Raw genomic sequence first — 27,442 nt, forward strand, 5'->3', positions numbered from 1 at the left:
CCACCTGAACTCCGAAGGGATTCATTCGTGTTACCTAACATGTATCCCACGTGGGACGTCGAGTCACTCAGGTGACGGAAACATGTGTAGCATCCCAGCAACAAGCTGCTCGCCCCCCGGCAGCGGATATTTTAATCCCACCGGTGGTGAATTTTGTAAGCGGCAGCGTCTGTTTCTCCGCATCTCTAGGCCGATGACAGACACGGCGTGCCCCGAGCAGCTATAAACACACGCGACGAAATTTCGGAAGGCGGGGTTTGCAAGTGCGCGTCGAGGCGTTGAGCGTTGCCCTCGGAGGGGGAGGGGAATAAGAGGTGGGGCAGCCCGCGGGCGGAGGGGCGGCAGGGTCCCCGGTGGAGGGGTGAGAGGTAGGGGTAGGGGTAGGGGCCGGCACGGCGGCAGTGCGCGCCACGACGCACGGGACGCAGCAGGCAGGTAGGTGGTGCTTCGCTCCGCCGGGGCTGCCTGCGCGTCATGCATGTTCGCGCTTTGTATTTCGCACTGCCTGCCACCGTCTGCTTACTGGCACAAAATAAACCGTCCTCACCCACTTCTGAAACTTGACTCACAGTGTCCTTTAAAGCCCTCTTCCAAATATTTTAAGATAAAATATTCAGCCTCAGCACTAATCGCCGCTTTGCTAGTATGTCTTTGAGGTGACGTGTGCAACTGATCCTCGTGTAATGTCGAGCAGTATATAAACTAAACAGTTGAAATTTCAACAGTAAATAATGTCTAGTTAAATAAAAATTTTGCTTTACTTTGCATGCACATGAGTCACTAGAGTAATACGTATGGCTCATTGTCAAACAGACGTGAAACGTAAAATATGTGTATATATTCTGGTACGTTAATTCACCAAACTGTTTGACAATTTTTTTTTTGCACTAATCATGCCTGCTGTCCATGCGCCACTAGTTAATTTGTTTCTTTGTTTGTCAACACCGTAATTTAGGTCACTCTTGAATTGTTTGCTTCGTATATGAATACTTGATTTCGTAACAGCTACCTGTGTACAATTCACTTGCATGTTACATACAGCAAGAAGTAGATAAATAAGATTATTTAAAACGGATCTCTTGTGTATTTCGAACCACGACGAATCTTATATTTGTCGCACACATATGCTTTGCCAAGTAATAATACCCGATTCGTATTTGTTTTGGAGCGCACAGGCGCCTATTATGAAGATTATTCTTGAACTCTTAACTCGTAATGATTAGCAGGAAATAAATGTTCGTAAGTAATGAAAGCAAATGAACTACCATTTTTGGAAACTGTGATGTAATGAATATATGAACAGCTGCACGTTAATGTGGGCACGTATGCGTGTTTCAGAAACCTCTACAATAGGAACAGGACAGACATCCTACCTTCTTTCCCCCTTACGTCGTACTGCTCCGCTGTTTTCATTGAAATTTTTCTTCCGCACTCTCCATCAATTTGTATCGTTCATCAGCGAACAATGTCCTGAAAAATACCGAACACAATGCTCGCCATTGTCTTCCGGCGGACGTCAAATAACATTTTGATTACGTTTGTGAATGTATTGTCTCATTTTCAACCGGCGGTTCTGGAATGATGTTCTAGTCCCGAATGTGTATCTGCCGTTTCCCTGTCGCGTGCTCCGTTAAATCTTTGTGAGGTGCTCCGTAAATTAGTCGCGCGTCAAAACATTTGTGCGAAAACTCGCTACCGCTCTTTGCACCGGTGGCGAATAGCTGTCTCTCTTTTGATAACTCTTCACTGCCTGTGAATGAGCTGATATTCTTTCTTGCAAGGTACACGATTTGCTGCACGTGCAGTGAAATTTCCAGAAAGAAAATCTATTTCAGGAGAGTGATCAAAGTAGTAATTCAAATGTCAAATAATGGCGTGCCCCTCGTTACTGCCAAGCACTTTACACTCTATCACAGTTCACACGCTCGTAACTGTTTCCGGCAACGGCAGGACAATGCAACGACGGCACGAATGGTTGAGCGCCCACTACCGCGTTTCGGAAGTATATCACTGTTTTTCACGATTGGTCGTAAAAGCCCTATATTTTGGGAAGCAATAACTAACTTAACTGCCCACTGGGCGAAACGCAGCCAATTCGGCGGCTCAGGAGGTCGTTTGATCTTTCGGACACAATCCAATTGGGAGTAAATGCTACCATCTGTCTCGAGCTGTTTAATAGGACAGTGAATTCCTTTTACGCTAGGATCCGAGCTTTCCCTGGCTTTAGAAGCCGTAACTGCGCTATCCACTGAAATATAATTCCGTTTCCGGGTGGATAAGTGCGTAGTTCTTCCTCTAATTTTTTCTAAACAATATGGCACTACTAATGTCCAACGCTGTATCTTCTTCCTCTTTTTTTGTTTTGTTTAAATCAGAATTAGTTTCGAAGATGTTACCTGTTTCCACATGAAGCAAGATGCTATTTAAAACGTACTGTTGTTTCTCTTAAATAGATTTCGCATGAGTTTGAAAGTGTCTACTCGCTAAACTATGCAGCCCCATGTTAGGGAGCCAAATGTGGAGGATGAATCGCTGGGTATATATATGATTTTAAATCAAATTAACTAATATTACTAATCAGTTAAATATTCACTTGAGAGCAACAGTTGTAATCAAGTGTGCAGGACAAGGCGTTCCAGCTGTAGAGCTAAATATCAATGGAAAATAATTGCTTTTATTTTTTCATGAATCAGTACTTTGGACACAGCTAAATATTATGATGATAATTCCTTTCAAAACCAAACGATCTTAAACACAATATTTTTACAGAATTTTAAGTTAGACTTCCTCATAGTGCATTAATGAATACTGTGATGATGATTTTGCTACTTAAGGTGATCAATAGCAAGGATAAAACGTTCCGAGATACATGTGGCTGAAATCTTAAAAACTCTAAAATTGAAACCATAAATATGCGTTAATATCCCACTCACACATTACTCATCTACACCTGTGCACACATAGGCCTATATTCACCGTCTCTCACACAAAACCTAAACCAGCAAATATCTCTTTGTCGTGAAATGTACTGTTGAAATTCCAATACTCCAACACGAGGGTAGTCAACATTTTTTACCTACCGCCCTCTTCCGTATCCCTGTTAGTAGTAAAACATTCTAACCGACCACTCATTCCACAGTATGGGTGATTTACAGATTAGGGAAGTAACTTTACTTCATAAATTTTGCAATGCAGAGCTATAACAGGTTAAAGCACAAAATAATAATTACTTATGAATATCTATGTGTCAAAATTATATGAAAACATAATGAAAATACTTTTAAAACCCCTATCGACGACCGCCCACCGTGAAGGCTGGAGCGCCCATTAGTGGGCGGTAGACACTCATGCTCTAACATACGAGGGGTGTCCAGAGAGTAAGTTCCAATCTGTGGCGAAATGCAAACCACAGTGGAAACCAGAAACGTTTTATTTGCAACAGTTAGGTACACCTTCCACCTACTTCTCTACATTGTCGCCGCTCCAGCATCGAGTGTTGTTGTAGTGTTGTTCCAACCTTCCAATACCTTCGTCATAGAAAGCAGCCGCCTGTGCTTTCGGCCAGTTACCTGCACTGGTCTGCAGCTCGTTGTCTGTGGAAAAAATTTGTCTTCGTAGCCAGGCTGTTCTTGTGAGCATAGATGACACTCAGGGGGAGCCAATTACGGACTGCATTGTGGGTGACCAAACACTTCTCATCGGAAACGCTGCAGGAGCGTCTTCATTGCCCCTGCAGTGTGCGGCCGAGCATTGGCATGAAGAAGGAACTGCTACACAGTTGTGTTATGTGGGCTGCATGACACAGTCGAAATCTCTAACCAGGCCCTCATACATGGCGGTAGACGCTATTCCCTACGCATCTATGCGAGCTCAATGTTCACTCAAAACTGAAAAGAGCGACTCGACACGACAGACGGGCATACTAAAGATACTGCCCAACACATCTGTGCAAAGCTTTACCGGATTTTCCCAGGGGTTTCCATTTCACGACCAATCGGAACTTACTTTCTGGACAAACCTCGTAAGACTAAAAAGGTGAGGCAGGCTTTGTGTAGTAGTACTCTTCCGGGTGATTTTCCGAATTTTTGTATCCATTTAATGCACAATACTTCGTACAGACTTAGAAGACAGGCTCCTTAAAAGAAAATCAAATAAATATGCGATCTAAAATGCATACCTTAAGAAAAGCACTTACTGGATAGAAGGTGAGCAGGTGTTCATAGCCCATGTGTACTAGTCTTTTTTTTTGTCCATAATCCCAAAATATGTAAGCAAAGTGCTTGCAGTAGAAGAGATGAGTATCATAGTTCGAAGAGGAACAAGTTCTCATTCCTCTTAAGGTATGTATTTTAGAATCCATGTTTACTACACATTGTTTTCTAGTTTTGTGTAACGAATATGTCCTCACAGTCTGTAAAGTGAATTTGGTTACACACAAAAGAGTTATTTAAAGCTTCTACCGTATCATATTCGTCTCTTTATCACCTTGGACAGAAGTCCGAACTACTTGTATGACAATTTTTGCTCCCTTGTACCGATATGATACATTAGGCTGTGGGGTCAGTGCAACGCTCTCCCGGCCGTTGTCAACTTTTTTGGGCCTTGAAGCCGCTACTTCTGAGTACGGGACCTCCTCAACTGGCATCTCGTGGCTGAGTGCACCTCGGTCCTCCCACCAAATCCGTTTCAGTACCTCAGCATGGCAGTCAGACCCTCTGACCACTCATCTACAGAGATAACTTTATTAAAAAATGGCGAATCGATCATTGTACAACACAAGCACCTATCTCTGGAGAAAGAAATCGTGTGACAGTCTGGAAAAGAGCAGGGATAACTTACCCTCGCCGCTATGTGAACAAGGACCTACGCTGTGGACCGAGCGAGGTGGTAAAGTGGTTAGCACACTGGTCTCGCATTCAGGACAACGATGGTACAATCCCGCGTGCGGCCATCCTGATTTAGGTTTTCCCTAAATCGCTCCAGGCAAATGCCGAGATGGTTCCTTTGAAAGGGCACGGCCGACTTCCTTCCCCGTCCTTCCCTAATCCGATGAGACTGAATACCTCGCAGTTTGGTCTCTTCCCCCAAACAACCCAACCCAACCTACACTGTGGCCTGTCATCGATACATCGCCTTGTGTCTCAGCAGCAGGGTCACTGCAAGTAGTGGCATTTCACAATGCGCATCTACCACTTATTAGCGGTATCACCTGCTTTAATATATGACGTAAGTGAAACAGAATCTCCTGTGTAGTCGAGACTCCTTTTTTCTGCTGAGTACTATCTTAAATGGCTTGCACATTGCTCGGGAAATCGGAGCATATGACGAATGATGTAGCCTGCATTCACGTCATTGCTTACAGTGCCTCAAGGTCGCATACACCCCTGGTTCATAGATCATGACTTCATTTGGTAAGCACAGCCTCAGGTCAGAATCGTGGCCCATCATAGGTCAGGCAAGGTTGGCTACAGCTTGGATCCATCGGTGTAGGCTGAATGGTGATGATTTAAAATAAAATAGATTTCAGCAATATTAAAAAAATTAATCTGATATGCACTCTGTCTTGTAACTGAGTAAATGAGAGTTGGAGCCGTTTCGAAAATGAAGTGATTCAGGTTCCACTGGGTCAACGTTCATACGAATCTCAAATGGCTTAATCACTCGTGGGCGCTTTGCAATTTCCAGTTCCACTGATGGTCGCCTGATGAGGTGGAATACGGGACATTGTGGTTGACGAAGGAAGGGGAAACTTTCCGACAAATTAAAACAGTGTGCCAAACCGAGACTCGAACTCGGGACCTTTGCCTTCCTTGGCTAAGTGCTCTATCGACTGATCTACCCAAGTACAAATCACAACACCTCCTTACGACTTCACTTCCGCCAGTATCTCTTCTCCTTTCTTCTCGGTGCGGCACACAGTTTTAATCAGCCAGGAAGTTTCATATTAGCGCACACTCCGCTGCAGAGTGAAAATTTCATTTACGAAGGAACGTATATATCTGGCCTATCATGAGGAACGGCATAATGGTGTTTCGCCAGGTTTCCGAAAGCCTAAACGGTATAGTACTCAGTCAGGTTGCCGTCACTCAGCAGATATGGAAATGTCACCGTCTCTACCCTGTCCGTGCTTCAGTCCAGAGCCGCGCGACTGCTACGATCGCAGGTTCGAATCCTGCCTCGGGAATGGATGTGTGTGATATCCTTAGGTTAGTTAGGTTTAAGTATTTCTGAGTTCTAGGGGACTGATGACCTGAGATGTTAAGTCCCATAGTGGTCAGAGCCATATTTTTTTCTACCCTGTCCAGAGACGTGAACATCGTTATTAGTGGTGAAGGACGAAATACGCGTCGTGAACGGCGTACAAATCTGCCGATAAATTTATGCCCGTACGCTCACCCTACATCTACAGGGTCGCAATAAAACTAAATCGCCCACGAATAGGGAGCATCTTACTAACTTCGTTATAATGATTCAGGTTGATGGGAAAATATGCTGACGAGTAATGCGCTTGCTCAAGGTACACGTTTTACTCATTCCGACCGGTGTGATAGGGCTTTCCCTACTCGGTATCTGAAATAGCGCCTAGACAGGAATGGTTGTATGAATATGGATTGTCGTCTCTTGTAATTCCGCTGATGGAGTTGCCCAATTGTGTTATACTTCCAAGTGATATCATAGGCCTTCTAAGATTGATATAGACACTTACGTGGTTCTACTTGAGTATGAAAGCATGTTGCATAGCTGCTTCCAGCAGGATCAAGTTATTAATGGCAGTGCCAGTACTCTTTTAATGACGAGATGCTGTTCACGGGCTTGCGGCGCTTTGTCACGAGACACAGATAGTGAGGAAACTATCCCACATGTGAATGACGGTCGGTTGTAAATGTACTCATAATTAGAATAAAAGGTCCTATCTGCTTCATTAAACGATAATTATGTGTAGAGGAAGGGCATGATCTTGGCTAGCGGTAGCAGTAATTTGTGCAGAATCTTCCATCATTTTCTGAAATGTCTCCTGGGGTGGTTTGGAGGCTTCAGTTACTCATGACAACTGTAAATGGCCATTGTATTCTCCCAGGAACAATGCAGTAAGCATTTGCTCTTCCACTGGTTTCTGATGTCAAGCATCCATTTTCAAGTTGCCTATATTAAGAAAAAATGAAAGAGCTGAAAAATGGGAAAGTTGCATCAGTGGCGTGGTAGTTACGTTCGTAAAGTGATCCACTTATTCCTGGATGCTGTCTCTACGATCAAATTCAGCCATTTGGCTTTAAAGAGTCAAACTGGCCTGCTGATTATCCACTTTAGTAACTTTCTTTCGAGGAATTTTCAATGCTACGTGTATTTACATGAGGAAGTAGTCACTAGTCTGCACTTCTCAGTTATCAAAGTGGGGGAGGGCAGAAGGGAATATCGAGATGTAAGGGAAGAAGACAGACTCTCTTACCAATGCTGAACTGCCCAGAGCAATTTACGCGCTTTATAGCACGCAAAAAGGAGGAACAGATTGAGGAGCTGTATGATAATGCTTAATCTAAATCATTGTTATGGAACATATCGTTATAGCAACGAGCTGTAGCTTGAGGTTAAGTTCGGTGGTGTTAGTTACTAACAAATACGTTCACTTTGCCCTTAGCCCTCTCCTCATTGGGATTTTCTTTTCCATACAGGTTATAGGGACTGATAACCCTGTAGTTTGGTCCCTAACTACCCCAAATCAAGCAACCAACCAACAGGTTATAACCTTTCAGCATTGGGTATTCGACTCTGTAAAACGGGTCTCTTGCAGGCATGTTAACTGGGGTTTCTCCTTCCCGAAACGTCGCAGTTCCTCGACATGATCCGAAGCATTTTTCCGTTTCACTGTTCTGTTGGGGCAATTTTACTGGTGATGTTTATATTTTTCTTTGAGTTTACCTCGTTACACCGGTAGGGAAAATGCGATATTAGAGGGATTGGTTGAGCAACTTCTCAGTTACCTCACTCAGACGTCACTATCCATACCGTGTGTGTAGATTGACCAATTTATGACTCGTTAGAAAATACCTGCGACGCGTGATCAGATGGTTCGACTGTTTTATTTTCAGTCTTTTGCTTTCAGGTTTGTTCTTCTTTCAGCGGGGAGATAATTGCCTTTGTAAGTACGATTAAATTTGTGGATTGTATTTATCTGGTTGTCAGGAATGTTCGTGATTTATGAGTTTCTAAATTTTCTGGTTATTTCTCTGTGTGTACAGTACAGAGGAGACGATAGGCTATACAGCAAGTCCATTGAAGTGCAACGACAGGTACAGTTGATTGTGTCTGGTTTTGGGTATCCTGCTTCTGTTGCTATAGACGCAAATACTAGGTGTTTGGGTATTGGTAGAATAGAGCTTTTGAGCCTCATGTTTCGCTATTCGCGTTGTGATCTGAACTTCCTACCTTTATTTTATTGAACAGCCTTGACTCCAGACAACATAGTTTTGAGAGCAGTTTATACGCGTTGGAGGTGATGAGTAATATGTCCCTGCGTCAGTAACAGCTTTACTTTTTTTTAGCACAACTTTCCAAGTCATCATATGGCATGGTACTCTCAGTTTGTGACGAGTGCTGACATTCCAGGCATGTTATGGGCATTGAAATACAAGGCGTCACTGTAAGACCGAGTAATCCCACTATTACATATTCTGTTAAAGATGGAGAACTGAATGTCTGCGTAAAAGCACACTTATTTCTGTTTCGCCATTTACATTTTTCGATATACGCTTCACGTCAGTGATGCCTTATCATTATTATACTTCATAAAGCTCCTCTAAGTTCCTATAGTCATTAAATTTGAGCAGTCATTAAATTTGAGTGTGTATGTGGATGGTCGGTTGGATGGAAGCGATAGGTTTTCTGGAGTTAAGTTTGTGGAATGTACTGAATATAAAGACGTGTTCAATGTGCACTGCCTCGCAGAAGAAGAAAAACACCCAAGAGGGTGGAGGGGGAGGAGGTGACAAATGAAATGAATTAAGAGTGTTTTGAAGCTCAGTCGTAATTTGGTAATCCCAAGCAATTTGGGAGTCTCTAATTCCGCAGGTTGCCGGGACGTTAATTTCTCTGGAAAAAGTGTCTCATTCCTAAGTCGCTTTGCTGATCTGAGAATTTGGTCATTACATTATAATACTCCCTGAGCGTGAAAAGACAACACTTTTTTCGAAAGAGACCTCTTCCCTTTACAAAATCTGGAACAATGTGCTGTTTTTTAATTCACGGGTTTCTTGATTTTATCTTTACACCATCTGGAACGATCTGCTCTTTTATAGTTCATAGATGTCTTCCTGTTTTTGTACATTATCTGCAAGCATTGTCTTAATCATTCAGTGCTCGGTAATAATTCATAATACTCCTGAGAGCCACCGAGCTTCGTGGTCTATCTAATGCTCTTTTTGTTGCGTGAATCAAGCTACTACCATGCGATACATACAGGGTGTTTCAAAAATGACCGGTATATTTGAAACGGCAGTAAAACTTAAACGAGCAGCGATAGAAATACACCGTTTGTTGCAATATGCTTGGGACAACAGTACATTTTCAGGCGGACAAACTTTCGAAATTACAGTAGTTACAATTTTCAACAACAGATGGCGCTGCGGTCTGGGAAACACTATAGTACGATATTTTCCACATATCCACCATGCGTAGCAATAATATGGCGTAGTCTCTGAATGAAATTACCCGAAACCTTTGACAACGTGTCTGGCGGAATGGCTTCACATGCACATGAGATGTACTGCTTCAGCTGTTCAATTGTTTCTGGATTCTGGCGCTACACCTGGTCTTTCAAGTGTCCCCACAGAAAGAAGTCACAGGGGTTCATGTCTGGCGAATAGGGAGGCCAATCCACGCCGCCTCCTGTATGTTTCGGATAGCCCAAAGCAATCACACGATCATCGAAATATTCATTCAGGAAATTAAAGACGTCGGCCGTGCGATGTGGCCGGGCACCATCTTGCATAAACCACGAGGTGTTCGCAGTGTCGTCTAAGGCAGTTTGTACCGCCACAAATTCACGAAGAATGTCCAGATAGCGTGATGCAGTAATCGTTTCGGATCTGAAAAATGGGCCAATGATTCCTTTGGAAGAAATGGCCGCCCAGACCAGTACTTTTTGAGGATGCAGGGACGATGGGACTGCAACATGGGGCTTTTCGGTTCCCCATATGCTCCAGTTCTGTTTATTGACGAAGCTGTCCAGGTAAAAATAAGCTTCGTCAGTAAACCAAATGCTGCCCACATGCATATCGCCGTCATCAATCCTGTGCACTATTTCGTTAGTGAATGTCTCTCGTGCAGCAATGGTAGCGGCGCTGAGGGGTTGCCGCGTTTGAATTTTGTAAGGATAGAGGTGTAAACTCTGGCGCATGAGACGATAAGTGGACGTTGGCGTCATTTGGACCGCAGCTGCAACACGGCGAACGGAAACCCAAGGCCGCTGTTGGATCACCTGCTGCACTAGCTGCGCGTTGCTCTCTGTGGTTGCCGTACGCGGTCGCCCTACCTTTCCAGCACGTTCATCCGTCACGTTCCCAGTCCGTTGAAATTTTTCAAACAGATCCTTTATTGTATCGCTTTTCGGTCCTTTGGTTACATTAAACCTCTGTTGAAAACTTCGTCTTGTTGCAACAACACTGTGTTCTAGGTGGTGGAATTCCAACACCAGAAAAATCCTCTGTTCTAAGGCATAAACCATGTTGTCCACAGCACACTTGCACGTTGTGAACAGCACACACTTACAGCAGAAAGACGACGTACAGAATGGCGCACCCACAGACTGCGTTGTCTTCTATATCTTTCACATCACTTGCAGCGCCATCTGTTGTTGAAAATTGTAACTACTGTAATTTCGAAAGTTTGTCCGCCTGAAAATGTACTGTTGTCCCAAGCATATTGCAACAAACGGTGTATTTCTACCGCTGCTCGTTTAGTTTTTATTGCCGTTTCAAATATACCGGTCATTTTTGAAACACCCTGTACATACGTTTGTAGTGTGCTCAGAGGGGTAATTTGAAACCTTTTCTTTTTCACAGATAGCTGGAATAATAAACTTCGAGCCAGACAGACTCCACCTTATCTTGACAAACGCGAAACAAAAAGAGTGTGACATGTGACCCATAGTTACCAGCTAATGACCATTTCGCCTCAAAAGCCATCCACGCCATTGGTATGTAGCACATCATTATGTTGAGATTTGTTTTCTTAAGAGGTTTATGATAACCTATCGATTCAAACGGCTAAGCTAACACCGCACTTCCATGTGATAAACATCGTTCAACAGTGAAGCAGCACGGTGGCCAGGAGAGCATACCCATAGTATACGGTTAAAGAGGACGGGTGATGCTCGCTATTCCCCAGCTGAGGAACCTCACGTTCCCCAGACCCTAACCCAGCCAAGACAAGTCAACCCAGAGGGAAATACAGTGCTTATCGAAAGCTATTAATGCAGTGAACATTACCGAAAATGATTACTGTTTGGTCACATTATTGCCGGTCCTGATTTTTTCAAGCTTTGAACTCTAAAGCCTTGAAACAAAGTCGGATTATTTTCAGGGACCACTCATTTTTATGTACGTTAGTGTAGTCTTTTCAGGCAGCAAAATTATCGAGAGCGGCGGATATAGGCTGCAGGCAACACTCTTAAGAGCCAATGGTAACTCGGAACCGGAGTCTGACAACAATCTCGACAACATTCATAATCAAAATCTTGATCCAAGTGTCAAGCATAAGTGAAGGCAGAAATCTTCAACACTTAGCTTAACGAATAAGAAATAGAAAGAAGAAACAGAACTGTCATTCTTTTCATTAAACAGCTTGTGTCTCCAGGCACAGAAACTGAATTATTTTTTAAAAATCAGCCATTGTATTAGGCGACATGTGTCTTCTCACTAGACACTAATGTAGAAATGATCCTCTTCCAAAAGCGCCTTACAGCAAAAATCAATTTCACCTACGGCTTTTGATGTAGTGTCACTTTTGACGTGCATGAAGAGATAGCTCACTACGTTGGATAGGTAAAGTGTCACGTACAGCCAGCAGTATGAAAAGCAGACGAGACTGAGCTCTGTGCCTACATCACGGAATATATTTAATTTCCAGAGTACATCAGCAGCTTACTAAAATGTACGCATTCAAAGAGAAATGGAAAAGTGTTGGGGATGACTGGAATTAATCATATTCATTCTACACTCCTGGAAATTGAAATAAGAACACCGTGAATACATTGTCCCAGGAAGGGGAAACTGTAATGACAGATTCCTGGGGTCAGATACATCACATGATCACACTGACAGAACCACAGGCACATAGACACAGGCAACAGAGCAGGCACAATGTCGGCACTAGTACAGTGTATATTCACCTTTCGCAGCAATGCACGCTGCTATTCTCCCATGGAGACGATCGTAGAGATGCTGGATGTAGTCCTCTGGAACGGCTTGCTATGCCATTTCCACCTGGCGCCTCAGTTGGACCAGCGTTCGTGCTGGACGTGCAGACCGCGTGAGACGACGCTTCATCCAGTCCCAAACATGCTCAATGGGGGACAGATCCGGAGATCTTGCTGGCCAGGGTAGTTGACGTACACCTTCTAGAGCACGTTGGGTGGCACGGGATACATGCGGACGTGCATTGTCCTGTTGGAACAGCAAGTTCCCTTGCCGGTCTAGGAATGGTAGAACGATGGGTTCGATGATGGTTTGGATGTACCGTGCACTATTCAGTGTCCCCTCGACGATCACCAGAGGTGTACGGCCAGTGTAGGAGATCGCTCCCCACACCATGATGCCGGGTGTTGGCCCTGTGTGCCTCGGTCGTATGCAGTCCTGATTGTGGCACTCACCTGCACGGCGCCAAACACGCATACGACCATCATTGGCACCAAGGCAGAAGCGACTCTCATCGCTGAAGACGACACGTCTCCATTCGTCCCTCCATTCACGCCTGTCGCGACACCACTGGAGGCGGGCTGCACGATGTTGAGGCGTGAGCGGAAGACGGCCTAACGGTGTGCGGGACCGTAGCCCAGCTTCATGGAGACGGTTGCGAATGGTCCTCGCCGATACCCCAGGAGCAACAGTGTCCCTAACTTGCTGGGAAGTGGCGGTGCGGTCCCCTACGGCACTGCGTAGGATCCTACGGTCTTGGCGTGCATCCGTGCGTCGCTGCGGTCCGGTCCCAGGTCGACGGGCACGTGCACCTTCCGCCGACCACTGGCGACAACATCGATGTACTGTGGAGACCTCACGCCCCACGTGTTGAGCAATTCGGCGGTACGTCCACCCGGCTTCCCGCATGCCCACTATACGCCCTCGCTCAAAATCCGTCAACTGCACATACGGTTCACGTCCACGCTGTCGCGGCATGCTACCAGTGTTAAAGACTGCGATGGAGCTCCGTATGCCACGGCAAACTGGCTGACACTGACGGCGGCGGTGCACAAATGCTGCGCAACTAGCGCCATTCGACGGCCAACACCGCGGTTGCTGGTGTGTCCGCTGTGCCGTGCGTGTGATCATTGGTTGTACAGCCCTCTCCCAGTGTCCAGAGCAAGTATGGTGGGTCTGACACACCGGTGTCAATGTGTTCTTTTTTCCATTTCCAGGAGTGTATATCACCTGTATCTTTTTGCAGGCTTTTATCTTAATTATAATTTCATTCCCTCTTTCTGAGGGGTGATGGGGGCCGACAGCGGTATTTCTTATGCTCTTCAGAAGAGATAATTTAGAAAATACATAACATTAGTTTCAGCATATTAAAATTATAAAATTAAGAATAACAGTCGTACATCGATCATGTCAAAAACGGTTATTTGTCTTTTAAAAAGAAGTATTCATGGAAGTCTTTATAGTAGGAGCGAAGTACTTTTCAATGGTGGATGAAGCTGTAAGACCTGCATCAGAAAGGAACAGGTTGGTATTAGGAGGCTAAATTGGTGTTGTTGGAAGGGCGATGGTAACGGAATTGGTGCGCTTACATATGTAAATTTGTAGTGTGGGAAAAGTGGGTAGTACTTAACTGGAATTCGGGAATGGGGAAAAGTTGGAGGCCAGATCATTGTTATTGAAAGGGAAGGGAATCTTACAGTAGGAAATGTGGAGATAAGCTTATTGTGAGAAAGGATGAACAGGGATGGGCTAAATGTGATAGGAAAGATAAATGTCAACATGGATTCCGTAAACTTAGAGGGACTATAGGAGTTACAATGGGAAAGGATATAGAGGGTGTGTATGTGGTTGGCCGGTTGGATGGAAATAATAGGTTTTCTGGAGTTAAGTTTGTGATTGTATGGAATAAAAAGACGTGTTCAATGTGCATTGCCTCGCAGAAAAACACCCAGGAGGGTGGAGGGAGAGGGGGTGAGAAATGAAATTAGACTTCAAAGTCTAAGATGGCATATGATGTTAGTTCTGTGATTACAATATCGAGCCACATTTACAAAGAAGCTGGCAATATGAGTCCTCTTATCAGTATAATGATGCACCTCCTCTCGCATGCCCACATGCACTCATTCGGATGGGAATGGTACCATGAAGCTATCTGATAGGTTATTTTGCACTCTTGCTGTTCTAAAATTTAAAAAAATGGCTCTGAGCACTATGGGACTAAACATCTATGGTCATCAGTCCCCTAGAACTTAGAACTACTTAAACCTAACTAACCTAAGTACATCACACAACACCCAGCCATCACGAGGCAGAGAAAATCCCTGATCCCGCCGGGAATCGAACCCGGGAACCCGGGCGTGGGAAGCGAGAACGCTACCGCACGACCACGAGATGCGGGCTGTTCTAAAATATTCAAGTCCGAAGTTGACGTGCGAGCTGGTCCCATACATGTTCTGTCTGGACAGACTGGAAATCTTTCTAGCCACGAGAGCACCTCAACATCACGCAGGATGTCCGCGGATGCAGATATAAAGTGTGGACAAGCAGGTTCTTGTTGAAAAATAGCATTATGCTGTCACATGAGAGCAAACACATGAAGATGCAGGATGTCCGTGACATGCCGTTGCCGGCCGCGGTGGTCTTGCGGTTCTAGGCGCACCAGTCCGGAACAGCGGGACTGCTATGGTCGCAGGTTCGAATCCTGCCTCGGGCATGGATTTGTGTGATGTCCTTAGGTTAGTTAGGTTTAAGTAGTTCTAAGTTCTAGGGGACTGATGACCTAAGATGTTAAGTCCCATAGTGCTCAGAGCCATTTTTTGACATGCCGTTGTGCCTTCCGAGTTCCACCAATCACGACTAGCATCAACCTTATGTCATGCCCAATGGCTCCCCACACCATGGCGCCAGGAATAACCCCAATGTGCGTCTTCAGTACATTGAAAGAAAGTAACCTCTTCCCAGGTCGCCGCTATAGTTGCCACCGATGGTCAGCTGGGATAGTAGGGAACCGCAAACAAAATGCTCTTGCCTGATTGAGAGTCCACCACGACATTCGCTTCTAGTGAAACCAACTGAATGGTTGGTCCCTAGACTGCGTCATATCACAGGGTCCATTGTACAGCCTGGATTCATTGATGAACCTGAACATTACCACCTGCTTAATAGCGTGTAGCTCCAAATTTTTATATCAATACGTCAGAGATTATGCTTGGCATGGATTCAACAACCCCTTGGTAGGTTTTTGGCGGTATGCAGCACCAGGTTCTAGGTACAAGTCACTCAATTCCCGTAAATTACTGGAGGGTGGTTTGCGGGCACTGAACTGACGCCCAATAGCGTCCTCGGCGTGTCGCATCCGCCTAGACTCGGACGAACGTGATGATTAAGACATCAATCTGACTTTTCTGTCATGCTTCTCAAACCACTTTAGCCTGTTTCTGACCTTGTTCAAAGGACAGTTATCCTGCTGGAAGATGTCATTGCTGTTGAGGAAGACATCGAGCGGAAAGGGATGCAGCTGGTCCGCAGTAATATTCGTGTAGTCCTCATGGTATCTTCGATTACTGGCAACCGTCCCAAGAAAGAGAGTTGAATGTACGCCATAGCGTAATACTGACCACATTAACCTGCGTATGTGGCGCGGTGCACGTTTTGAGCAGCTGTGCTCTTGGCTGAATGCATATGCGCACGCGACCAACGACTTGGTGTTATAAGATACGTGATTCGTCTCACTGTGCGAAACATTTCCAATCTCGATGATCTCATACTAACTGCAGTTGTCGTTGGGTTAACATGGGATAGGTAGGGGGTCCTCTGTAGTGCAGCCCCATGTTCAACAGCGGTACCGTACGGAACACATACACTTCTATCAACATTTTACACTGTCATCAGATCTGCCACAGATCGCCACCATCTCCTGCTTCACAGAACAGGCACTTCCACACTTTTCACAGATGCTCACGGCTGTAGCACTTGAACAGCTGTCCAGTTTTTCCGCTGCCGAGATGCTCTATCCCATGTGCCTGTTCCTGGCAGTCTGTCCTGTGTCAAAGTCGTTTATGTCTATAGACTTCCCCATTTTCAGCCCGTATCCCCGCCTGAATTATTCCCAGCTTGACTGTGCTCCGCTTATGTACTCAAAAGCGCCACCAGGTGGCATACAGCCTCAGGACGGGCATTGGTCATAAGGGTGTGACTGAACAGTGTATGCTAGAGACGGTTAATAATACTTATTGAATGTAATAGTTAAAGATAAAAAGTTGTGCGAAACTGTGGCTAGCATGTCAGATAGAGGAAGCTGATGTGTAATAGGGTACGGGGGCGAAGCCGGGAGCCTCATATTCTTCTTTTCGAGTTAGTAACATCGTTTCACAGCCATTAGGCCATAAGGCAGCTGGCAACGTAAGTACCACCAATGAGGCTTGGCGGTATGAGACCCGTTGTTGTTGAACAAAATAATCTGTTAGGTTTCCTTGGCTGTGTACATTGCTTACTGTTCATTAAGTAACTTATACCGTCGATTTACAAGCTGAAACTAGCAATAGAATGAATTATACTTTTAACAGGCTTTATGTAAACATGCCGTGTTAAACTATTCTTCGCCGGCGGGAGTGGCCGTGCGGTTCTAGTCGCTACAGTCTGGAGCCGAGCGACCGCTACGGTCGCAGGTTCGAATCCTGCCTCGGGCATGGATGTGTGTGATGTCCTTAGGTTAGTTAGGATTAATTAATTCTAAGTTGTAGGCGACTGATGACCTCAGAAGTTGAGTCGCATAGTGCTCAGAGCCATTTGAACCAAACTGTTCTTCACCTTCTACCGTATGCAGAAGGAATTTACAGATATGGTGCAGTTGACGTAAAACTGGTTAGAAGCGATGAGCTTACATACAAAGTATACGTGTGACGTAAGGTATACATGCTTTTAACGATACGCTACTTTTGTGTACACGTTATAATAACTGCACAAAAAATGGCTCTGAGCACTATGGGACTTAACATCTGAGGTCATCAGTCCCCTAGAAATTATAACTACTTAAACCTAACTAACCTAAGGACATCACACACATCAGTGCCCGAGGCAGGATTCGAACCTGCGACCATAGCGGTCGCTCGGCTCCAGACTGCAGCGCCTAGAACCCCAAGGCCACTCCGGCCGGCTAACTGCGTTGAAAAATACGGATATTTTCCCGATGAATGCAACTGCTTTTGGTGAAGAGTCGTTGGCGGACGAGTCGCACTAGTCATTTCTCGCTCCGTCATATCCTGTACCTGCTTCATTCGAGACAAGTTCGGAGATCGTGCTGGCTAGGGAGGTTGCTGCACGTCTTGCAGAGCTCTCTGAGTTTCATGGACAGTGTGTGGGTGAGCATTATCCTGTTGGGACAACACATCACCTTCCTGTTGCAAGAACGGCAAGCGAATGGGCCTAACAACGTTCCGCGCATACCGGGCACTGGTTAGCGTCCCCTCCAAAAACACCAATGGTGAGCGAGAGTTGTAGCTTATCGCACCTCAGACCATAAGGCCTGGGGCGTGGCCACTGTGTCTTGGACGAATGCACTCTACGAGTCAGCACTCACCAGGTCTACGTCGTACGCGAAAACGACCATCACTTGTATGGAAGCAGAATATGCTTCCTCGCTGAAGACCACGGCGTGCCATTCCATCTTCCGAGTGATCCTCAGACGGCAACAGTTGAGTCGTGCACTTCGATCTTCATATACACTCCACTACACCACTACCCACCAAGCGGTGCGTGGCGGAGGTCACAATTCGCGCCAAAGTCATATCCATCCCCCCCCACCCCGTTCCACTCGCGGATCGCGCGATGGAAAACCACCGTCTGTACGCCTCAGTACGAGCTCTAATTTACCTTATCTCTGAATGGTGATCATTGCGCGATTTGAAAGTTGGTAGTAATAATGTATGCTCTCCATGCTCGGCGAAGATCGCATTTCGGAATTTAGTGAGCAGCTCTTTCCGTTTAGCGCGTTGTCTATCTGCGAGTGTGTCCCACTTCAAACTTTCTATGAGATTTGTAACGCTCTCGCGAAGGCTAAATGTACCAGTCACGAATCTTGCCGCTCTTCTTTGGACCTTCTCAGTCTCTTGAATCAGATGCTGTGCCGTGAGCGGAAGGCGGGCTAGAGGTGTGCGTGCCCGTAGTACCACTGCTAATAAGACGTTCGCAAGAGTTCGTGTTGGCAGGTCTGGGCTTACAAGCCAGCCCTCTTATCTGTGGACTGGCAGCTGTGCGATCTGCCAATGCTGCCCTTACAGTACGGCGACAGCGGCGAGCACCTGTGCTGCTTGGACGTCCAGAACCTCGTCTACAGGTGTGAGAATGCTCACGTGACCACTGATACCAGCATCGCTGCACAACTGATGCAGCGCCTTCTAACAATACCACTACTCGCAAAGTAGGTTAGAAATCAGATTAATAATGTTGCTCACGCACCATACGTTCGCTTTATCGGGCAACAACGAAGTTATTGACTGTGGATGGTATCGTCAGAATGGAAATAATGAAGTCACTGTAAGAAAGCCATTAATTATGGCACTTATCTTGAATGGATTCCCACGTAGATTTCGTCGAAGTTGTCATGGCTCATCTTGTTGATTCTAGGGTGATTCCGCTTTGACTGCTAGAAGGTCCAGATCTGTATTTTAGCAATATTTGAAGACCTAACAAATGCAATTTTCAGGAAATTCTTAATGATCAAACAATCCCAGATCAGAACAATGGTATGGTAGAAATAATTTTTGACTTGGTGTTCACGATCCACATATTTATTAAACTTTTTCTAAATTCACATATACTTCTTTTTAATTGTCACACCATCAAGAAAACAGTTTTGCATCAATCTTCATATACACTCCTGGAAATTGAAATAAGAACACCGTGAATTCATTGTCCCAGGAAGGGGAAACTTTATTGACTCATTCCTGGGGTCAGATACATCACATGATCACACTGACAGAACCACAGGCACATACACACAGGCAACAGAGCATGCACAATGTCGCCACTAGTACAGTGTATATCCACCTTTCACAGCAATGCACGCTGCTATTCTCCCATGGAGACGATCGTAGAGGTGCTGGATGTAGTCCTGTGGAACGGCTTGCCATGCCATTTCCACCTGGCGCCTCAGTTGGACCAGCGTTCGTGCTGGACGTGCAGACCGCGTGAGACGACGCTTCATCCAGTCCCAAACATGCTCAATGGGGGACAGATCCGGAGATCTTGCTGGTCAGGGTAGTTGACTTACACCTTCTAGAGTACGTTGGGTGGCACGGGATACATGCGGACGTGCATTGTCCTGTTGGAACAGCAAGTTCCCTTTCCGGTCTAGGAATGGTAGAACGATGGGTTCGATGACGGTTTGGATGTACCGTGCACTATTCAGTGTCCCCTCGACGATCACCAGAGGTGTACGGCCAGTGTAGGAGATTGCTCCCCACACCATGATGCCGGGTGTTGGCCCTGTGTGCCTCGGTCGTATGCAGTCCTGATTGTGGCGCTCACCTGCACGGCGCCAATCACGCATACGACCATCATTGGCACCAAGGCAGCAGCGACTCTCATCGCTGAAGACGACACGTCTCCATTCGTCCCTCCATTCACGCCTGTCGCGACACCACTGGAGGCGGGCTGCACGATGTTGGGGCGTGAGCGGAAGACGGCCTAACGGAGTGCGGGACCGTAGCCCAGGTTCATGGAGACGGTTGCGAATGGTCCTCGCCGATACCCCAGGAGCAACAGTGTCCCTAATTTGCTGGGAAGTGGCGGTGCGGTCCCCTACGGCACTGCGTAGGATCCTACGGTCTTGGCGTGCATCCGTGCGTCGCTGCGGTCCGGTCCCAGGTCGACGGGCACGTGCACCTTCCGCCGACCACTGGCGACAACATCGATGTACTGTGGAGACCTCACTCCCCACGTGTTGAGCAATTCGGCGGTACGTCCACCCGGCCTCCCGCATGCCCACTATACGCCCTCGCTCAAAGTCCGTAAACTGCACATACGGTTCACGTCCACGCTGTCGCGGCATGCTACCAGTGTTAAAGACTGCGATGGAGCTCCGTATGCCACGGCAAACTGGCTGACACTGACGGCGGCGGTTCACAAATGCTGCGCAGCTAGCGCCATTCGACGGCCAATACCGCGGTTCCTGGTGTGTCCGCTGTGCCGTGCGAGTGATCATTGCTTGTACAGCCCTGTCGCAGGGTCCGGAGCAAGTATGGTGGGTCTGACACACCGGTGTCAATGTGTTCTTTTTTCCATTTCCAGGAGTGTATTTAATTTCCACTTTAACCAAACACAAGACTTGACTGTTCTTTTACAAAGACAAATAACAACTTGACTTCTGCAAAGTTAAACAAAAAGACTGCTCTGTGCGCATTTGCGCCAAAACGGTTACAAGTAAGTCAAAGATTATGATAGTCTCACAGAAATGACTACACACAAGAACCATATCACTGTAATATATCGATACATTGGAGTACGTATACATTAATAAAACCAAATGTGAATATTGTCACAAAAATATGTCTGTTACTTCGCAGAACAGAAGTACGATATTACTGGTATCGACAACTGGGGTTGGAGTGCCGTAATGGTCACGTACATAAGGAACCATTACAGCCTCCAACTTGTGTGGCAATGCTCCGAAAGGACCGCCACTCGGACAGTCACAGTCTGACCCCTTTTAAACTCGCTCAGTTGGAGGTAGGATACACGAGGGTGTGTCCGTGGAGTGGTTGCCTGCTTATTTCACACGCTGGTTCCAGACTGAACCGTCCGGCTGTCAGCATTCTCTATTAAAGAAAAGACACAGACGGAGCTCTGGCAGCTGTGCCACTACACTATCTGTTGACTGACGACATTAAAATCATTATCAGTATTTCTACTATCCCCCACGTGGCACATGCTGTCATCGCATCAAAATCGACGTTGTCTTGCCATGTGTGCTATTTTTTTTCAGGCACTGTAAATCTGAACTCTCAGCAGTGAAAATTGTCTCGCTTTCTTCTTAATTACCCGATCGTACCTCAACTATGCTACCAAGTAGTGATGAAACATCTGCACTGGACGCCATTGCAGAGATCGTGACGATATCGACTGGTTGTGACAGTCTGACGTTCCAAGTCGGCCTTGAAGTTGGACGTTTACATTCTAGACACACGTTGTGATTGTTCTGTCCACTCAGCTTCCGTATTCTGCAGCTTTGTCCCTCTCGCAGAATATCTCACACCTTCGTAGGTCCGTTGATTATGTCCTCTGTGACTGTAATGAGAATACTATGATTTTAAGAACCTGCTGAGCTACCGGTAACGAATATTACGCCTTTTTAAGGAGTACCATAATATTTTATTGCCATGATTTAGTGTGTACCACGCTTTATCACAATCACAATGAAATAATTACGGGCAACCCAAATCAAATAAAATCGCACTGTCGCACTATATACTCGTATGAATTTCACACTGCACACTCCCGTTCAGTCCAAGGTTTATCGCTGGCATCTGTGGCCGAGAGGTTCTAGGCGCTTCAGTCTGGAACCACGCGGCTCCTACGGTCGCAGGTTCGAATCCTGCCTCGGGCATGGATGTGTGTAATGTCCTTAGGTTAGTTAGGTTTACGTAGCTCTAAGTCTAGGGGACTGATGACCTCAGATATTAAGTCCCATAGCGCTTAGAGCCATTTGAACCATTTTTCCAAGGCTTATGCTCAGAACTGACGCCACTCCTTGATGCCAGACCGTTCTGGTAACTCTGTCCCCGGATTATGACCAACCAGATGTCAGGAACAGCAACGCTTCTCTATAAGGTCGTGCTCTTGGCAGCCAATGGGGGATGAGAAAACCTATTTCATTTTCGTTTCAAGTGATCACCCACACACCCAAGGCGTTATCACGATCCAACATGTTTTTTCGAGTTGGGTTTAAGCTATACTGCACAACATTACATTTTCCGCAAGAGCCACCTAGTCATAAATGGTTCAAATGGCTATGAGTACTATGGGACTTAACATCTGAGGTCATCAGTTCCCTAGAACTTAGAAGTACTTAAACCTAACTAACCTAAGGACATATAACACATCCATGCCCGAGGCAGGATTCCAACCTGCGACCGTAGCTGTCGCGCGGTTCCAGACTGAACCGCCTAGAACCGCTCGGCCACAACGGCCAGGTCTCCTAGTCATAAATATTATATTATAAACTGCACAGTAAATAGCCTAAGAAACTCGCAAAATACTCTCCGAGCACTCAAAACACACAGAGAAAGTGATAGTGATAACGAAAGTGTTAGTGATGCGAGTGATGGTGTGGTTAGTGAAGTGTTACTTGCGGCAATGCCAGAAGGCCCAACACATCGAAGTATAGTTTCGTATTTGCCTGAGTCAGTCACATCTCAGTGAGCAGCTCCTAGGATGAGTGCCGAGCCCCAGAAAACAGCCACAGGCAGCGTAGCGGATGGCATCTCAACATTCAGCTAAATTCCAAGCTCTAGACTGCAATGTCTCATTTGAGTTTACGTAGAAATTACAAGCAATGTACAGTGTGCTACATTTGGTGAAATATACAGCGAGTAGTAGATGCAGTGGTAACTGTAGGTGTCGACATTGCTACTAACACCACGAGTTGATCCGAACCGGCGAGTGTGCAGACATGAAGTCTTTTCTGCGACACCGAAATAACCAGTGGGCTGGTGACGGGGATGTGTAGGTTAGCCTGGTCTCATTTTATTTTCTATATATGGGTTAGTTCATTTTGCGTCATCATACTTGACTTATTGTTTTTGTATTTGTCGTTTCTTCATACTGTAAGTACTGAAAATATCTGTTTGCTTGTAAAGTTCTCTTAAAACGTTTCAAGCGTCAACTTTTCAAACGCATTGTGTACAATACAATCCGGTTTAGATAATAAGGCAGCGGATTTAACAAATACACCAGTTGCATGGCAGTATTGTAATCTGCAACTACGTGGTTACTGACAAGCTATACAGCCGGATAAGAGAGCTAGCGGCATAAACCTGACTTTCAATGGAAATTACCGGCCGCAATAAATTAATTACACGAGCCTTCTTGCCAAGTTTAATCCGGCGTGACTGTGAGCGTAACTCAGGCTATAAAGGGGGAATATGAGTAATAGTCCTCTCAAGTTTTCCCATTAATCCAATTTTTTCCTCTGTTGCTGAACGATCGTACCGCAGTGTACTGTGATGTTTGACACTCTAGCACACTATACTTACATAAATTATGAAATTCTTACCTGTCTCCCATTCACCGTAACGCTAGATGAGTAACGATGATCCATCATCGTAAACGTCAGTGTCAAGCTGCGCAAGGCGCTCGTATTGGAGCAACGGGTGATTGAAAAAGAAATAACGGATTTCAGTTGTTTATTACAGACAAACTATAAAAGATAGAAACACGCTGAGCATGCCACTGAATAGTGGCAGGTTCACAGTTTTGACTCATCTGCGCTTGAGAAAGCATGTTGTCTGTTGTAATTTGCGCGAATTCAGTCCACTGTTCAAGTGCAACGTGCATTCCGCCGTCGGTTCAGCAAGCAGATTTATGACTGGCATACAAAATTTTTGAAATTAGTTGCATATGTAACGAGAAGAACACTTTTCGGGCACGCACTTCTGATGAAAATGTCGAGCGTATCCGAGGTGCGTTCACACGGAGCCCTCGGAAGTCCAAAAGACGGACAGGCCAGGAACTTTCACTTCCTCAAGCAACGATGTGGCGTGATCTGAAACGAAACCTGCATATGAAGTCTTACATGTCACAGTTACTGCAACAATTGTCTTCCGGCGATCTTAACAGAAAGTACGAATTTTGCATTTCATTTCTCCGGGATATGACAGAGGACAGTTCCGAACGACTCACCTTTCATCTATCGAGTAAAGTAATCCGCAATAATTTAAGAAACTGGGGGTCACAAAATCCTGGTGTTGTCGTCGAACATGAAAGAGATTCACCGAAATTGAATGCGGTTTGTGCTGTTTCTGTTCAGAAAGTTTCTGGACCTTTTTTTAATTTCGGAGGCAAGTGTGACAAGGATGACGTACCTGGACATGCTGTAAAATTAGTTGTTTCTTCAATTTCGCGAAGATCCCAGTGATTTCATTTTTAAGTATGGCGTCGTCCCACCTCATTTTCACCGTCCCACAACGTTGCATTCGAAGAGGTGGACAACAAGATCTTGTTCATTGATTCTGGCCTCCCAGGTCACCAAACTTTACACTTTGTGATTTTCTGTCTGGGAGTATAGAAAAGGGAGCGTCTTTACCCCACCTACGCTAGGTGAGAAAGCGAAGTTGAAGCTGCCGATTCAGTAAATAGAGACTTGTTGATTCGTGTATGGAATGAAATGGACTGCCGTTTCGATGTTTCCCGAGCAACGCGTTGTCCTCATGTTGAGTGTACGATACAGTGTCTGTGTGTCCATAAAAATCTGAACTTTCCTCTATCCAGTGCTATGCTCAATGTGGTTCTATTATTCATAGGTCGCCTGTAATAAGCAACAGAAGTGTGTTGTTTGTTTTTGAATCACCGTGTATAAAGGTTTCACATTTTCTTAAAACTTCTTTTAACCCTTCGGCTAAGTTCTAAAACGAGGGCTGTTGATTAAACCACTAAAGTGCTTCGATGTGGTGGAACACAACCCGAAGTAAGTCTGAATACGATATTAAGTAGTGAAGGAAATTTTCATCTACAGAATTTGGTCTGTGAAGGGAGAAGAGGCAGCTGCGAGCTGCCCTCGATTACGGTTCTGTTCATAAACGCATTGTCTTATGTGGTCAGGGTTTCAGGCGCTATTGATTATGATTCATCCGTAGGGTGGGTGCGTTGAGCAAGTCGGCTACTTGAACAGATATGAGCTACGCGTGCACATCCTGTTCCGCTCATCCATTCTTACCACAGTGGCATTTTGAATTAGATCCTTTTGGACATGTGCCCTGTATTTCTGTAAAACTGAATTGCTACTTTGAAATAAAATCTGACATTCCAACCGACAAGCAGCAGTCCTCATTTGGGAGGTGACACTGCTGGTTTCTGAACATGGCCTTCCTTGGATCTACACTCCTGGAATTGGAAAAAAGAACACATTGACACCGGTGTGTCAGACCCACCATACTTGCTCCGGACACTGCGAGAGGGCTGTACAAGCAATGATCACACGCACGGCACAGCTGACACACCAGGAACCGCGGTGTTGGCCGTCGAATGGCGCTAGCTGCGCAGCATTTGTGCACCGCCGCCGTCAGTGTCAGCCAGTTTGCCGTGGCATACGGAGCTCCATCGCAGTCTTTAACACTGGTAGCATGCCGCGACAGCGTGGACGTGAACCGTATGTGCAGTTGACGGACTTTGAGCGAGGGCGTATAGTGAGCATACGGGAGGCCGGGTGGACGTACCACCGAATTGCTCAACACGTGGGGTGTGAGGTCTCCACAGTACATTGATGTTGTCGCCAGTGGTCGGCGGAAGGTGCACGTGCCCGTCGACCTGGGACCGGACCGCAGCAACGCACGGATGCACGCCAAGACCGTAGCATCCTACGCAGTGTCCTAGGGGACCGCACCGCCACTTCCCAGCAAATTAGGGACACTGTTGCTCCTGGGGTATCGGCGAGGACCATTCGCAACCGTCTCCATGAAGCTGGGCTACGGTCCTGCACACCGTTAGGCCGTGTTCCGCTCACGCCCTAACATCGTGCAGCCCGCCTCCAGTGGTGTCGCGACAGGCGTGAATGGAGGGTCGAATGGAGACGTGTCGTCTTCAGAGATGAGAGTCGCTTCTGCCTTGGTGCCAATGATGGTCGTATGCGTGTTTGGCGCCGTGCAGGTGAGCGCCACAATCAGGACTGCATACGACCGAGGCACATAATGCCAACGCCCGGCAATATGGTGTGGGGAGCGATCTCCTACACTGGCCGTACACCTCTGGTGATCGTCGAGGGGACACTGAATAGTGCACGGTACATCCTAGACCGGCAAGGGAACTTGCTGTTCCAACAGGACAATGCACGTCCGCATGTATCCCGTGCCACCCAACGTGCTCTAGAAGGTGTAAGTCAACTACCCTGGCCAGCAAGATCTCCGGATCTGTCCCCCATTGAGCATGTTTGGGATTGGATGAAGCGTCGTCTCACGCGGTCTGCACGTCCAGCATGAACGCTGGTCCAACTGAGGCGCCAGGTGGAAATGGCATGGCAAACCGTTCCACAGGACTACATCCAGCATCTCTACGATCGTCTCCATGGGAGAATAACAGCCTGCATTGCTGCGAAAGGTGGATATACACTGTACTAGTGCCGACATTGTGCATGCTCTGTTGCCTGTGTCTATGTGCCTGTGGTTCTGTCAGTGTGATCATGTGATGTATCTGACCCTAGAAATGTGTCAATAAAGTTTCCCCTTCCTGGGACAATGAATTCACGGTGTTCTTATTTCAATTTCCAGGAGTGTATTTTGCTTGTATTGTGACAACCAATGTAACTATTCCGAGACATTATAGCATAAAGTTAAGAAGTCTGTTGCGGGATGATTATTTCTGGCAGATAATACGCGCATCGGCAGCTTATGCCTAGGACTAGGCTTCCCCCGCAGGAGCTCGTGGATGTCGCGGGTATTACAGCTGTCGCGTGATCGCTTGTTAAGCCGTTACACCAGACTTGTGAAGCTGCTGCCTGGTGAATAAACGCAGGTGACTATGAGATCGCTGGCAGCTTTATAGTCTTGGTCCTCATTCAAATTATTAATAATTTTACTTATTCCAATAGTCTCTCTCACTCCATTAAATCACAATGTTGCTCTTGAGCAATACTGACTACACATAGCCACTGTACGATTAGTAAGAGCCGTAATGCAATTCAGTTGATACTGTTGCTCATTATCCATCGATTGGCTACGCTCAGTAGCAGCGTCTACCCTAGTAGTGCGGTATGCGTAAAAGAAGAGACGCAAAGTGTTAGATATGTATGTTACAGAAGGATAGTGAACATTAAGTAAACTGAT

At 46.0% G+C, this 27,442-nt stretch overlaps 1 protein-coding gene across 1 annotated transcript in view; it reads left to right on the top strand.

Annotated features, from left to right (window-relative positions):
* Nucleotides 1–406: 406 nt before the first annotated feature.
* LOC126298964 (uncharacterized) overlaps nt 407–27,442 on the top strand; it is a 1,082,841-nt gene continuing 1,055,805 nt past the window's right edge. The window contains exon 1 of the mRNA XM_049990584.1: nt 407–435. The gene's annotated coding sequence lies outside the window, so the exon portion shown is untranslated. The remainder of the gene's footprint in view (nt 436–27,442) is intronic.

This window comes from Schistocerca gregaria, chromosome X (genome assembly GCF_023897955.1).
Source record: "Schistocerca gregaria isolate iqSchGreg1 chromosome X, iqSchGreg1.2, whole genome shotgun sequence".
NCBI lineage: Eukaryota > Metazoa > Arthropoda > Insecta > Orthoptera > Acrididae > Schistocerca > Schistocerca gregaria.